Source organism: Pipistrellus hanaki (genome assembly GCF_964339955.1).
Source record: "Pipistrellus hanaki genome assembly, chromosome: 6".
NCBI classification, from domain to species: Eukaryota; Metazoa; Chordata; class Mammalia; order Chiroptera; family Vespertilionidae; genus Pipistrellus; species Pipistrellus hanaki.
In genome coordinates, this window is record NC_140508.1 from 37,143,422 (window position 1) to 37,158,423 (window position 15,002).

The window sequence follows — 15,002 nt, forward strand, 5'->3', positions numbered from 1 at the left end:
CTGGTCAGGGCATGTGCCCTGGTACCCAGGTTGTGGGCTTGCTCTCCAATGGGGTGGGGGTAATGCAGGAGGCAGCTGATGAATGATTCTCATCATTGATGTTTCTATCTCTGTGTCTCCCTCTCTTTTCCTCTTTGAAATCAATGAAAACATGTATTTTTTAAAAAGAACACAACAGTACAGTATATTCTTTTTTTTTTTTTTTTTTTTTAGTATATGTTTTTATTAATTCCAGAGAGGAAGGGAAAGGGAGAGATAGAAACATCAATGATGAGAGAGAATCACTGATTTGCTGCTTCCTGCACATCTACTGGGGATCAAGCCTGCAACATGGGCATGTGCCCTTGCCCAGAATCAAACCTGACCCTTTAGTCCTTAGGCCTATGCTCTATCCACTGAGGCAAACCGGCTAAGGTAATATAGTACTATACTTTTTTAAAAAAAATATATTTTATTGATTTTTCACATAGAGGAAGGGAGAGAGAGAGAGTTAGAAACATCGATGAGAGTCATCGGTCAGCTGCCTCTTGCACACCTCCTAATGGGGATATGCCCGCAACCAAGGTACATGCCCTTGACCGGAATCGAACCCGGGACGCTTCAGTACCCAAGCTGACGCTCTATCCATTGAGCCAAACCGGTCTCGGCTAATATAGTATACTTTTAATATCATTAGTATTTAGATATCCCAGAGGCCTTATTTTTATTTTATTTTTTTTAAATATATTTTATTGATTTTTTACAGAGAGGAAGGGAGAGAGATAAAGTTAGAAACATCAATGAGAGAGAAACACTGATCAGCTGCCTCTGGCACCCTCCCCCCCTCCCCTGGGGATATGTCCGCAACCAAGATACATGCCCTTGACCGGAATTGAACCTGGGACCTTTCAGTCCGCAGGCTGACGCTCTGTCTACTGAGCTAAACCAGTTTTGGCTATTTTTTCATTTTTTAAATCCTCACCTGAGGATGTGCTTTTATTTATTTTAAAGAAAGAGGGAGTGAGGGAGGGAGGGTAAGAGGGAGGGAGGGAGAGAGAGAGAGAGAGAAAGAAAGAGAGAGAGAGAGAGAGAGAGAAACATTGATTGTCTCCTGCACATACCCCAACTGAGGATTAAATCTCCAACCTACATATGTGCCCTGACTAGGAGTTGAACCCTCATTCCTTTGGTGTAAGGAACGGAATGATACTCTAATCAACTGAGCCACACCAACCAGGGCAAAGGTCTTATTTTTAGAGTATTTTGGAGGAGGTCCTGTTTCTCAAATCCAAGCTCTTCCACTGAGCTGGTGATTTTGGGCAAGTTATTTGCTCTGAGCCTCTTTTCTTTCTCTGTAAAACGGAATCATACTGCCAACTTCTCTGCATTGTTGGGCATGAGATATTTGTCAAGGGTTTAGCTTTGGTGAAGATTCAGTAAATGTTAGCCATTTCCTGGTATTGACAATAAAGTTAATATCTATCTTCTATAATAATAAAAGCATAGTTTGCTACTTAATGGATGTCCTCTGTGTATCCTTTTGGATGACCTTCTGGATGAAGCTGGAGCTGTGTGGCAAGCTTGGGTCCTGGATACCCAAGGGAAGCCAGTGCTGAATTTTGTGCATCAGGCCACTAGTTTAAGAATAAGGTATTGCATTCATTTGACTATTAAATAATTTACTTATATTTAAAACTTCATACATAGTGAAAGGGTTATAATTCAGAAAAATATATTTGAAGGCCCCATAGAGTAATGACTCCATCTCCAAATTTGTTTTCCTTTGTAATATAGTGATACCTCCAAAGAATCCTGGAAGAACAGCTTAGTCAGGCATGTTTCAAAAAAGACTCCCTTGCCTAAAAGGAACCCACACAAACCCATTCCAGAGCTACTGACTATATTTATAGACTGGAACCTCCCTGTGAAAGAATACAGCTTTTCTTAGACTCGATGGGTGAAATTATGGTCTGTGTTCAGGTGCCTCATTCCCTGTGCTTGCTTTTCTCTCCCTGCTGGTGGATAGCACTTTTCAGCTTAACAATGTTAATCAGCTTAACAATAACCCACAACCTTGGACCAACTGGTTAGCACACATGTGTCAAACACAAGGCCCGCGGGCCAAATCCAGCCCGCCAGGCCTTGCAATGTGGCCCGCACCGCGCTGTCATCACTGCACTCCGCTGTCAGTTTATGACATTGTCAGTTTATGACTGTTCAGTAAACCATTCGGCCCGCGATTTAGGCTGGATTTTAGATTTTGGCCCCTTCTCTGATTGAGTTCGACACCCCTAGGTTAGCACTTTTCAAAGAGCTTCCAAGTGATTATCACTTTGAATCCCTACTTCCCTCTAGGGGGGTGGTATTGACTACCATGGAAGGGCACTGCTTGTTAGATCCAGGGGTCCCTATGAGGAAGAGTTCAATGCTTAGGGAGAAATTGACTCGGAAAGAGGCAATTTCAGTATACTAGGTATACTGGTTAATGCGGATTTCTTTCAATAGATGGAATTACACATATGTTGATATATAAGCGCTTTGATATGTATGCTATTTTGTTGTATTGACAACAAGCTTCAAAACTTCATATGTCAAATTTGTTGAAGGTGTTAACATCATAGATATTTTTACACTTAAAAATGTTGAATTTCGTGCCAAAAAGCACTTGTGGGAAGTTATAATTTATTATTTTGAAGAAAAGTTCTGTGAATACTTCAGGAAGCTTATGGAGAACATGCTCCTTCTCAAGATACTTGTGAACAGTGGTTTAAATGCTTTAAAAGTGATGATTTCGATGTGAAAGACAATGTCCAGGCCAACTGAAAAAGTTTGAAGATCAACAAATTACAATCATTATGGGATGAAGATGCGTGTCAAACTCAAAAACAACTTGCAGAAAGATTAAATGTTGCTCAGCAAACAATTTCCGATCGTTTACAAGCAATGGGAAAGATTTTAAAGGAAGGAAAATGGGTGCCACATCACCTGACTGAAAAGACAAGTCGAAAACAGAAGTCATCAGTAAAATATCGCTTCAATGGCATAAAAGTCTTTTTTTGCATCAAATTGTGACTGGTGATGAAAAGTGGATTTATTTTGAGAATCTCAAATGCACAATATAATGGGTTGATCCAAGTCAACCATCAACATTGACTGCAAGACCAAATAGCTTCAGAAAGAAGACAAATCTCTGTGTTTGGTGGGATCAGGAAGGTATGGTGTATTATGAGCTTCTAAAACAAGATAAAATGGTTGATACTGATCGCTACCTATAATAAATAATCAATTTGAGCCATGCTTTGATCATGAAACGACCAGAATGTGCCAGAAGACACAGCAAAATAATTTTGCTATATGATGACTCACCATCACACACTTCAAAACCAGTTAAAGAAACATTAAAAGATCTTGCTTGGGAAGTATTAACCCACCTGCTGTATTCACCAGACCTTGCTCCTTCAGATTACCTCTTGTTTTGATCGATGGCACACACACTTTCTGAACAGCACTTTAAAAACATATGAAGAAGTGGAAAATTAGGTCTCTGAATGGTTTTCCTCAAAATAAGAAAAGTTCTTTTGGGACGGTAGCCACAAATTACCTGAAAGATGGGGAAATGTGTAGCTAGCGATGGACATTACTTTGAATAAAGCACTTCTGATGTTTCTCTTGAAATTATCCTGTTTTCTTTGATTACAAAATCTGCATTATTAACCGGTACACCTGGTAAAGTGCTGATTGCTGTCTCAGAGGACAGGCTAGCCAGGCTGTCATGGGAGAATATTGGACTGAGCCCCTGATCCAGTAAGCTCTTCAGAGAAGTGCTAATGGTTGAGCCATATTTGAAAGGTCAGGCATAGTAAGCAGCTTGATTGAGCAAAGGTCTGGAGGTTGGATCTGCAAGGAGTCTGGGCATGTGGGCTCTAAGAGCAGTAATGAGAGCTTATTGAGTGCCAGGCTCTGTGCTAAGTAATTTTTATCTTTACCACACCTGTATGAAGGTACTGGTACTATCCTTTTACAGATGGGGAGGCTGAGGCTCAGAGAGGAAATGACTTATGCAAAGTTAACTGGAAAATGGTGGAGCTGGGATCTAAATCAGTCTCTCTCCAGAGTTCTGGCTCCTAACCTCCATATGCTACTGCCCCCTCTGCAAAGCTTGCCTGCTTCACTCCTTGTAAGCTCCCATTGAGTTTGGTTTGGTCATAAGGGGTTAACTCACTGACAGCCACACTGAGGAGCTTAAGCTACTATACTGCCTTTATTTAAATTGAGATGTAATGACATATAACCTGAATTGTTTTATTTATTTTGTTTTTATTTTTTAAATATATACATAGTATTTTAATAAAACAAACACAATTAAATTAACTTAAAATTAACCAAAGAAGTAACCAGAGCTGTTTTAAACAGAAGCATCTTATGATCAGATTTGTGTTTTAGAAGCATCACTTGTAGTAACACTGAGGAACATTAGTAACAGTGTAGTAGTTTGACTAGAGTCAGATTACCTAGGTTTAATTCCTTGCCCCAATACTTGCTAGCTTTGTAATTTGAGCAGCTTACTTTCTGAACCTTAGATTTTTTCATCTATAAAATAGGAATGATGATAATCCTCATTATGAACCTGTGAGGTAGACATTAAATGATATATATGTATTTAGAATCATATCTGTCATAAAATAAGACTGAAGATATCAGCTTGTAAGGCAGTATTGGTTTAAATCTGGAAGGGTGTGTCTGAAGGCTTTGAGACATCATGAGCTGTTGCAGTAATTGGGTTAGTACAAGGTGTGTGTGTGTGTGTGAACTGGGCAACCACCCAGAAATGGGAGAGACTAGAAGGAGGTATTACAAAATGGTGATAGAATGGGAAGCAATGAGATGCCCATGTTTCTAGATTGGCACATTGGCCAGTCTCGGGGCCTAAAACTGTGATGGGGAGAAGAGCAGAAGGAATTTGTGAGGTTGAGTTATGTGCCAAAGGTCATGCAGCAAATATATTCTGGAGCCAAGCCTGAGTACTAGGCCCTTTGCATTGCTTCTGGGAGGATTCATTGATTTAACCAAGTCATTCTCAGTATTTTAAAAAAATATATATATTTTTATTGATTTCAGAGAGGAAGGGAGAGGGAGAGATAGAAACATCCATAATGATGGGAGAATCATTGATCGGCTGCCTTCTGCATGCTTCACACTGGGGATCAAACCCTCAACTGGAGCATATGCCCTGACCAGGAATTGAATCGTGACTTCCTGGTTCATAGGTTGATGCTCAACCACTGAGCCATGCTGGTTGGGTTCATTGTCAGTATTTCAAAATGGATAAACTCAACCTGTGTTTGTTGTCTGTCTGAATTTTAATTGTGGAAGGAAAAGCTAGGTTCTTGGAGAAAGCATTTCAAGTATCTGGGAAGTGTGGGAGTTTTTGGGCCTATTTCTTTCCTCTCTTCCTTCTTCCCTGACTCTCCTCTCCCCATTGCTTGCTTCTTTCTTTCTTTCTTTCTTTCTTTCTTTCTTTCTTTCTTTCTTTCTTTCTTTCTTTCTTTCTTTCTTTTTCTCTCTCTCTCTCTCTCTCTCTCTCTCTCTCTCTCTCTTTCTTTCTTTCTTTCTTTCTTTTTTTAAAATATATTTTATTGATTTTTTACAGAAAGGAAGGGAGAGAGACAAGAGAGTTAGAAACATCGATGAGAGAGAAATATTGATCAGCCGCCTTCTGCACACCCCCTACTGGGGATGTGCCCTTGACCGGAATCGAACCTGGGACCCGTCAGTCCCCAGGCCGACGCTCTAACCACTGAGCAAGACTGGTTTTGGCTACTTCCTTCTTTCTCCCCTCAAGTAAAAGAAGTGAATTTAGCTGTTAGTGTGAGCTGGGAAAGGGCCTGAGGAATGGAAATGATCTTTGCTTAGACCCAGTGTTCCTTCTATGTCCTTGAAACTTGAGGATGATGGTTCAGAGGCCCTTGCACCTAATGAATCAAATTGTCACTTCCCTAGGATTAAATTGTGCAGTTTTTGTTTTTTAGTTCTGTATATTAGATACCATTTGTTAGCATTTCATAATAATATTGGCGGTAATCTTTTGTGTCTAATGTCCTTTTTGCTAGTTCTATTACTATCATATATCGTTTTATCATTGATACTATTCAGTGTTTATTGTGCTAAGCACTTGATATCCATTAGCTCACTTATTTAATCACAATAACCTCAGGAGGTAGAGGTTATCAATTCTATTTTCTATATGGGCAAACCGAGGGGAGGCAAAGTGATTTTTCTCATTTTCACTTAGCCTACAAGGAGTGGAGCTAGGATTGGCCAGAATCTGAGTCTAAAAGCTGTCTGTGCTGCCTTCCCTAAGCACTCCCTGGCCTTCCTCCAAGCCAGAACTTTGGCAGAGCACCCTTGGAAGCTTCCTCTTGTAGATCTGTCACTTGCTTGCTGGTATATTGTTTATGCTTTTCTGGAACAACAGCAAGGGCTTCAGGGAGTCTCTACCTGGTAGGCTCAGAGCTATGGGGATGGGGGAGGCTGGTTCCCACCCTAGGGGCCTTGCCTTTAGGACTTTGCCTCTTCCTTTAGATAGGAGTGGGGAATCGTTTTTTTTTCTGCTAAGGCCCATTTGGATATAATATCATTGTTTGAAACATCATTTGCTTAATATAACTCACTTAATATAAATTTGTTTCTATTAAAAAAAAAAAAAGCCCTCCTAGATTTATTGAATTTTGAGTCCCACTTGGCAGGGCCAAACCAAATGATTCCCCTCCCCTGCTCTAGATCTTCACATGGGTATCTCCTTGACATTTAGATCTTTGCACAGACCTACGCTTTTTATTTTATTTTATTTTATTTTATTTTATTTTATTTTATTTATTTTATTATTTTATTTTATTTTATTATTTTATTTTGATTCTTTACAGAGAGGAAGGAAGAGGGATAGAGTTAGAAACATAGATGAGAGAGAAACATTGATCAGCTGCTTCCTGTATACGTCCTACTGGGGATAGACCCTGAGTTAGTTTGATTTACTTTGTGTGTTTCCCAATATTTGGCCTTTGGAATGGGCTTGATAGATAGCTCATCCTCACATAACACCTTTTTTCCCCCTTTAGGTAAGTGTTTAAGAGGACAAGAACAGTCACCTACAGCCTGTTTTTTTCTTCCAGTTTTTTCCCCCTTGCCTTAAACAAAGCTTTTCCAATTTATGCTTTTACCAACAGTATATATGCTGGGTTAAAATGTTGACTTTCAAATATATCTTGCAGATGGCTTTTTATATCAGCATCTACAGATCCCCACACCTGTATTTTAACAGAAGGTCTCTGGGGTACCTGGGGCAAGGGAGTTGTGAGATAAAAGTATTAATTCAACTTTGGCTGTTTTTTCTCAATGGTTAGAGTGACAGCTCATTGACAGAGGATTATGGGTTTAATTCCTGGTCAAGGGCATGTACCGGAGGTGACCAATTAATGTGTGTCTTTCTCATGTTGATGTTTCTCTCTCTCTCTTTCTCTTTCTTCCCCTCCTCCGTACCCACCACTCTCTCTAAAACTCAATGGAAAAATATCCTCAGGTGAGGATTTTTTTTTTTTTTTAAGTATTAATTCAGAAATCAAGCCTGCAACCAAAGTACATGTCCTCAACCGGACTCGAACCCAGGACCCTTCAATCCACAGTCTGATGCTCTATCCAATGAGCCAAACTGGTCAGAGAGACAATATAGCTTGCAGATGGTTTTTTTTTTTTGTTTTTTTTTAAAATTTTTATTGATTTTTTACAGAGAGGAAGAGAGAGAGATAGGGAGTTAGAAACATTGATGAGAGAAAGACATCGATCAGCTGCCTCCTGTAAACCCCCCACCGGGGATGTGCCCACAACCAAGGTACATGTCCTTGACTGGAATCGAACCCAGGACCCTTGCTCTATCCACTGAGCCAAACCGGTTTCGGCCAATTTTTTTTTTTTTTTTTTTTTTTTTTAAAGAAAGCATTACTTTTTATCCTAAGAAACTAGAAACACCAACCAGAAAGGATATATGCACCCCTATGTTCATAGCAGCACACTTTATAATAGCTAAGATTTGGAAACAGCCTAGGTACCCGTCAGCCAAAGACTGGATCAGAAAACGATGGTACATCTACACAATGGAATACTCTGCTGCCATAAAAAAGAAGGAATTCTTGCCATTTGCAGCAACCTTGATGGAATTGGAGAACATTATGCTAAGTGAAATAAGCTAGTCAGTGAAAGAAAAATACCACATAATCTCACTCATTTATGGATAATAAAAAACATTATAAACTGATGAACAAAAAGATAGATATAGAGACAGTTAAGCAACAAGCAGACTGTCAAATGACAGTGGGAAGGTTAGGGAGAGGTGGGGGGAGATAAGAGATCAAACGAAGGACTTGTATGCATGCATATAAGTATAACCAATGGATCCAAAACTCGGGGGGTAAGGGTATGTATGGGAGTGTAGTGTGGGGGGGGGCAATGGTAAGATATAAACACATTTTATACCTTAATAAAAAAAAAGAAAAAATAGAATTTTCATTTACCTGGTTATATGGCCTGACCAAGACCTGAACCTGTGACCTTTTGGTATATGGGACAGCGCTCCAACCAACTGAGCAACACTGGCCAGGACTTGCATTCTCTACCCCCTCCCCACCATTATTCTTTGTGATAGTTGTACAACATTATATTTATTGATGAACCATAATTCATTTAACTAGGCCTCTTGATGGATATTTTAGCTGCAGAAATTGCAAAGCTTTTTTGATCATCCTTATAGGTAATTTGGCAGAGTTTGGGGGGGTATATCTTTAGGATAAGTTATTAGCAGTGGGACTGCTGGTTTGCAGGTATGTGCATTTTTATAGATAGTGCTAAGTTGTCTTTATAAAAGCTTTTCCAATTTATGCTTCTACTAATAGTATATATGTAATTTCTTTTCTCCTCATCCCTGTAAATTCTGGGTATCTTCCCCATCTGAGTTTTACCTAATGAGATGTAAGAAATTGTTATTTTGATGTGCATTTTCTTTTTTAAATTGGGATACTTTATTATTATTTTTAATCCTCACCTGAGGATATTTTTCCATTGATTTTTAGAGAGAGTGGATGAGAAAGGGAAGACAGAAATATCGAAGTGAGAGAAACATATTGATTGGTTGCTTCCTGCATGATCCCTGACCAGGGCTCGGTTCAGGGAGGAGCCTGCAACTGAGGTACGTGCTCTTGAGTGGAACCGAACCCAGGACCTGTCCTTCTACAACGCTGTATCTACTGAGCCAAACCAGCGAGGGCTGATTTGCATTTTCTTAACTTAAGGTGAGGTTATGTGGCTATACTATCACATGCTTATTAGACCTTTGTATTATTCCCTTCCCCCTCCTCCCTGTAAGGAGGAGTTCTTACACTTTGACTTTTTTGTTCTTGGTTTGTATGCACTCTTTGTTAATAAAGGAAGTTAGCCCTTTGTCATATGTGTTGCAGTTTTTTCCTAGTTTGTCATTTGTGAAAGTGCCCTTTAAACTGTATTACAGCCCTAACCGGTTTGGCTCAGTGGATAGGGCGTTGGCCTGCGGACTGAAGGGTCCTGGGTTCAATTTCAGTCAAGGGCATGTACCCTGGTGGCGGGTATATCCCCAGGGGGGGGTGTGAAGGAGGCAGCTGGTCGATGTTTCTCTCTCATCGATGTTTCTGGCTCTCCCTTTCCCTTCCTCTCTGTAAAAATTCAATAAAATATATTAAGAAAACACACACCTGTATTACACAGTGTACATTTCAAGTTTTCATTATTTTCATTGATATAGGTGCATTGACTGTGAATATTGTATTTAAGGGAATAAACTAGGCCTGTGGTCGGCAAACTGCAGCTCAAGAGCCACATGCAGCTCTTTGGTCCCTTGAGTGTGGCTCTTCCACAAAATACCATGGCCTGGGGAGTCTATTTTGAAGTCTATTACAAGAAGTTTAAGTTTAAAAAATTTGGCTCACAAAAGAAATTCGATCGTTGTACTGTTGATATTTGGCTGTGTTGATTAATGAGTTTGCCGACCACTGAACTAAGCTATCTGTCTCCTGTATGGGAGCAGTGGGTTCCCATTGTTGGGAAATTTAAATGTAAAGGTGTAATTTGAAGTCCTGCCAAGATCTTTAAAATTGACTCTTATATAAATACTGATTGCTTCAGATTTTTTTCTCTTAGTTTTCCTCGTCCTTTTAAACATATTTCGTTTCCTCTTTTTCTGGAAGCTGGAGATTTTTGGAAGAAAAGCTAAAAAGAATAGATAAATTAAAAGCTATGGGATCTTAGCCCTCTTATATCTGGAAAAAAACTTGTATTTAAAACTGAATTGTGAGCCCTGGCTGGGTGGCTCAGTTGGTTGGAGCGTCATCTGGTACACCAAAAAGGTTGTGGATTCAATTCCAGGTCAGGGCACACCACCCAGGTTGCAAGTTCAATCCCTGGTTAGGGCTTATAAGGGAGGCTACCAATTGATGTTTTCTCACATTTATGTTTTTCTCTTTCTCCCTTTTTCTCTCTCTGAAGATCATTAAAACTCTGGCCAGTGTGGTTCAGTTGGCTGTGTATAGTCATATCTCCTTCAATTTCCAGTCAGTGCACATGCCCAGGTTGTGGGCTCTATCTCCAGTAGAGGGTTGCAGGAGGCAACTGATCAGATGTTTCACTCACATCTATGTTTTCTATCCCTCACTTTCTAAAAATCAATACAAAATATTTTGAAAAATCAATAAAAAAGTATCCTTGGGGGAGGATTAAAAAAATACACCTAAATGTGAGAAGCATCTTATGTAATTAAAAAAAAAATTCCTGCTTCTGTCTTGAACTCTTTTTCATTTGTAGGTGTTTTCAGATTAATTGAGACTTTCAAATGATTTCCAGGGTATCTCTCCCCTTGCCCTTTGTTAGAACTTGTTCATCTCATCTCAGTATTTGTGTTTGTCTTCCTGGATGGACTGAAGCAAGGAATGAGTTAGATTTCTTATTTCTAATTTCCAGCACAATGCCTTAATGAGAGTACTAATGGTTTGTTGAATGAATGAATGCGAAATTTAAAAACAGACTCTGCCACTCTCAGAGGAGTAAAGGGAAGATTGGGGATGGGAAGTGAAAGACAGATTGGTCCTTAGTCTTGTTCGGTGTAATACCAGAGAGTGAAACTTCAAACTCGTGGGTCAGAATTAAAATGAACAGGTTTTATTTCATGATAAGGAAAACCTTCTGACAATTCAGCTTCAAGAGGAATTTGTTTTTTTGAATTGTTGGGAATAATTTGATCATCTTTATTTATTCACTGCCTTGCTTCCACACTCCTGTATTTTAAAGGAAGGTCTCTGGAGTACCCGGGGCAAGGGAGTGGTGAGATAAAAGTATTAATACAACTGTGGCCGGTTTTTCTCAATCGTTAGAGCGACTGCACAGAGGGTTATGGGTTCAATTCCTGGTCAAGGACATGTACGGGAGGTGACCAGTTGATGTGTGTCTCTCTCATGGCGATGTTGCTCTCTCTTTCTCTTGCTCGCTCTCTCTTTCTTCCCCTCCTCCGTACCTACCACTCTCTCTAAAACTTAATGGAAAAAATATCCTCAGATGAGGATTTTTTTTTTAAAGTATTCAGAAATCAAGCAGATCTGGGCTTTTATTCTGGGGCCTGATACTTGTACCTTAGTCAAATTGCTTTAAGCCTAAATTTTTTTTTTTTTTTTTTAAATCAATCTTTATTGTTCATATGATTGCAAAGGTTCCTCATTTCTTCCCCCCTCCACCAGGTTCCCACCCCACCCTCCGCCCCCTCCCCATCCCCCATTGTCCTCATCCATAGGTGCGGTTTATGTTCAGTCTTTTCCTCTCTCCCTTTCCCCGATAGTAAATCCCTTTTCAGATAGTAAATCAGTTACTTAGCATTTTCTCATATCAATAATACCACCACATGCCCAATGATACGTTTCACACAAAAGACATTTCCAAATAGGTCAACCAGCCTCATCCAGGCCCCACCCAAGGCACTCACAGATCAACACCCCAGCCCTATACTAGCTCAACACATCCAGATCTAAGCCTTCATCACTTGATTCAGCAGACCCTCAAGTTCCCACAAAAGTTTCCAGCCATGTCTGAGAGGCAGCCGTGGGGCAGGGGCAGGCGAGGAGCGAGCTGTTTCGGGCCTGGCTGCTCCGGGCCTGGCCTCTGTTGCTCTGGTTCGTTCCACAACCAGCTGCTCCGGGTCTGGTCACTGCTGCTCCCGACCTAGTTGCTCTGGACTTGGCTGCTGCTGCTCCGGGCCTGGCTGCTCTGGGCCCGGCTGCTCCGGGCCCGGCCGCTCCCAGCCTGGTAGCTGCTGCTCGGGCCTGGCCTCACCTGACCCGGCTGCTCCGGGCCTGGCCGCTCCCAGCCTGGCAGCCGCTGCTCCGGGCCTGGCCGCTTCCAGCCTGGCAGCTGCTGCTCCAGGCCTGGCCGCACCAGCCCCGGCTGCTCCGGGCCTGGCCGCTCCCAGCCTGGCAGCTGCTGCTCAGGGCCTGTAAGCCTAAATTTGTAATAATACAGTTATTAATAGCTTCTAACTGTATAGTCCTTATTTTTTATACTAGCCCTGTACTCATTAACCTCCTCATGCAACTGTCTGCAAGTAGGTATATTACCACAACCATCCCCATTTCTAGCAGCTCAGTGAGAGTGTTCAGTGCCACTCTACCTTTCTTGTTTGGCATCACATTTTTACATAGTCTGGGAAGCTAAACTATTTACTAATCTGAGTATTACTTGGTATGCATGAGGTCAGAGATAAAAAGATAATTTGTTGTGATAATTTGTTGAGGCAAGCCAAAATGAGGACTTCTACTGATTGGGTTTATTTTTATCTGATTTGATATCTTATTTTCCTGGAGAGTATTTGGTAAAGCCAGTCAAACCTCTGACTCCCTTTCCTAGCTTCTTTAATTATAACTATCTACTATTTCTGACTTAGTTTTGTTGTTGTTAATCCTCACCTGAGGATATTTTTCTATTGATTTTTAGAGAGAAAGAGAAGGAAGGAAGAGGGGAGAGAAACATTGTTGTGCCTCACATTAATTGGTTGCCTCCCACATGTGCCTTGACTGAGGCTGGAGATCAAACCTGCAATCCAGTAGGTGCCTTTGACCGGGAATCAAACCCAAGACCCTTAGGCTGATGCTCTGACTATTGAGCATACCTGTCAGGGCATTCCTGACTTAGTTTGTGTAAATATTTGGCCTTTGGAATGGGCTTGATGGATAGCTCATCCTCACATAACACTTTTTTTTTTCTTATGGATAATTTCTGTTGTGATAATCTATAAATTTAGGTAAGTGTTTATGAGGACAAGAACAATCACCTACAGCCTGTTTTTTTCTTCCAGTTTTTCCTCCCTTATGCACATGAGATTTAATGTGAGCTCAAAGTGGTATAATTTTGCATCCTGCCTTTTCATGTAATATATTGCAAGCAGATTCTTTCTAAGATGTAATGGTATTACACATCAGATATAAGGATCCAGTCTGTGATTTTTCCACATTCATCCATTGCAAAGATTGTGCTCCTGTGAGGCAGATGGGCATTATAGGCTGTAGAGATCTAAAGTTTAGTGGGAGAGCCCTAGCTGGTTTGGCTTAGTAGTGGATAGAGCATTGACTTGTGGACCAAAGGGTCCCAGGTTTCATTCCAGTCAAGGGCTCCTCCCAGGCCCGGGTTCTGGTCGGAGCCTGTGCAGGAGGCAACCAATTGATGTTTCTCTCACATTGATATTTTTTTCTATCTTTCCCTTTTCCACTCTCTCTAGAAATCAATGGGAAAAATATCCTCAGGTGAAGATTAAAAAAAAAAAAAGTTCATTGGAAGAGAATTTCGTTAGGGGTAGCTTGCTTTATGGAGGTGCCTGCTCAAATTCCCTGAGAGCTCAAGAGTGGCTCCATCTCTAACAAAACCACCACTAGTCCCTAAAGATAGGTTTTACTCCTAGAAAATGATCATCAATCCCAGTACCAAAAAGAATTACTTAGGAAAATATAAATTCTCAGAATGGCAAATAAGAAGTAGAAAATATAAATAGATCAAAGAAAGTATAAATAGGTCTTTCTTGTCCAGCCTTCCAAAAGTAAGGCCAGAAATCAGTGTATCAGTTTTTGTTTGCTTCATTTATTTTTAAAAATATATATATTTTATTGATTTTTTTTATAGAGAGGAAGGGCAAGGGAAAGAGAGTTAGAAACATCGATGAGAGAGAAACATCAATCAGCTGCCTCCTGTACACTCCCTGCTGGGTATGTGCCCGCAACTAAGGTACATGCCCTTGACCAGAATAGAACCTGGGACCCTTTAGTCCGCAGGCTGACGCTTTATCCACTGAGGCAAAATGGTTAGGGCTGTTTGCTTCATTTGTAGCTCTTAACATTCATAGCAGTTACAGCTTGCAGTTTTCATTTATCTGTGTTTTAAAAACATAATTTTTGTTATTGAATTCAGAGAGGAAGGGGAGGAAGAGAGAGAGAGACATCAATGATAAGAATCATTATAAAATACATTTTATTTCAGAGAGGAAAGGAGGAGGAGAGAGAGAGAGAAACAGCAATGAAGGAGAGAGAGAGAGAAACAGCAATTGGCTGCCTCCTGCATGCCCCTTACCTGGGATTGAGCCCGAAATCAGAGCATGTACTCTGACCTGGAATTTCCTGGTTCATAGGTCGAGACTCAACCACTGGGCCTCACTGGCTGGGTTCGTTTATCTGTTTTCTGGCTACATTTTTGTCCTCCTCCAATGGGTTGAGGCCTCATGAGGGCAGGCACTCTTGTCTCTGTCTTTTTTTTTTTTTTTTAATATTTTTACTGATTTCAGAAAGGAAGGGAGAGGGAGAGTTAGAAACATCAATGAGAGAAAATCATTGATTGGCTGCCTCCTGCACGCCCCCTAGTGGGGATTGAGCCAGCAACCCAGGCATATGCCCTTGACCTGAATGAAACCTGTGACCCTTCAG

The 15,002-nt window shown here is 40.7% G+C and overlaps 1 protein-coding gene across 2 annotated transcripts in view; it reads left to right on the plus strand.

Annotated features, from left to right (window-relative positions):
- PHF20 (PHD finger protein 20) overlaps nucleotides 1-15,002 on the plus strand; it is a 106,870-nt gene that overhangs the window by 8,655 nt on the left and 83,213 nt on the right. The window lies entirely within an intron of this gene.